Genomic DNA, 1,613 nt, shown 5'->3' on the forward strand with positions numbered 1-1,613 from the left:
CAACAATAATTATTAAAATAAATAACAACAAACAATAATAAATAATAGTAAGATGACATTTTCAATGGACAATAAATTATCCATGGTTTGTGGCATTCGAACGTGCAGAATAGATTTTGTGGAGAAAGTGAGGACTGCAGGTGCTGGAGTTCAGAGCTGAAAATGTGCTGCTGGAAAAGCGCAGCAGGTCAGGCATCATCCAAGGAGCAGGAGAAGCGACCTTTCGGGCATACGCCCTTCTTCAGGAAGTGCTTCAGGATGATTCCTGAAGAAGGGCTCATGCCAAAAGTCGATTCTCCTGCTCCTTGGATGCTGCCTGACCTGCTGCACTTTTCCAGCAACACAGAATAGATTTTGTCCCTGTGTCATTGAACTGCGTTGAAAAAAGCAAGGGTGGCATGGTGGCTCAGTGGTTAGCACTGCTTACTCATAGTGCCATGGATCCGCGTTTGATTTCACCCTCGGGTGACTCTCTTTTGGAGTTTGCACATTCTCCCTGAGGTTGCGAGGGTTTTCTCTGGGAGCGTCATTTTCCTAACACAATCCAAAGATGTACAAGTCAGGTGAATTGGCCACCGCCTTATTTGCATTAGTTAGGGATAAATATAGATTAGAGGCATGGGACCTGGTGGGTTGCTATTCAGAGGGTCGTTGTGGCCTTGTTGGGTCAAATGGCCTGTTTCTGTACTGTAGGAAATTGAAAAAAATAAACTATTTCTCATCAAACCCTGTCTTTCCAAACGTGTGCATATCTTATCCCTCAGAATCCTCTCAAGTAACCTACCTACTGCAGATGTTAGGCTTCCCGGTCTATAGTTCCCAAATTTTTTCTTTTCTTCCGTTCTTGAAAAATGGCACAACGTTTGCTACACTTCAATATTCTGGAACCTAACCTGCGGCTAACGATGATGCAAAAATATCACGCAGGTCCCCTTAGTTTCTTCTGGAGCCTCTTGCAGTATTCTTGGATGCATCTGTTTAGGAGAAGGAGATTTATCCACCTTCATACATTCTAATGCATCCAACAAGTCCTCTCCTGTGATATTGACTCACCCCAAGATATCACCACGACCTTTGTTAACCTCCCAAGTCTTCTTGTATTTCTCCATAGGAAAGACAGAGGAGAAATATCCATTGAGAATCTCACACATCTCCTATGGTTCTAGACATGCATGTCCAGTTTGGACCTTGAGGGGTCATATTCTCATGTAGTTATTCATTTAACTTTAATATACTTAAAGTACCTCTTTGGATTCACCCTAATCTTCTCAGACAATGCTATCGTGTGCGCCCTTTTCGCCCTTCTGATTTCCCTCTTCGGTAAAATCCTGTATTCCCTGCACACCGCCAGGGATTCCCTTGATCGCAGCTGCATGGACCTCAGCCACACCTCCTTTTTGCCTGTCAAAACCTCAATATCTCCTGCCATCCAGGATTCCCTCTTCCTGCCAACCTTGCCTTTTACCCTCACAGGAACATATAGACCTTGAACTCCAGTCATTTCACTTTTAAAGGCCTCCCGCTAGCCGGAGGTCCCTTCACCTCTAAACAAATTCCTCAAACCAACCCCAACAAGCTCCTATCTAATTCCATCAACATTCACTTTCCCCCCA

This window comes from Chiloscyllium punctatum, unplaced genomic scaffold (genome assembly GCF_047496795.1).
Source record: "Chiloscyllium punctatum isolate Juve2018m unplaced genomic scaffold, sChiPun1.3 scaffold_79, whole genome shotgun sequence".
NCBI lineage: Eukaryota > Metazoa > Chordata > Chondrichthyes > Orectolobiformes > Hemiscylliidae > Chiloscyllium > Chiloscyllium punctatum.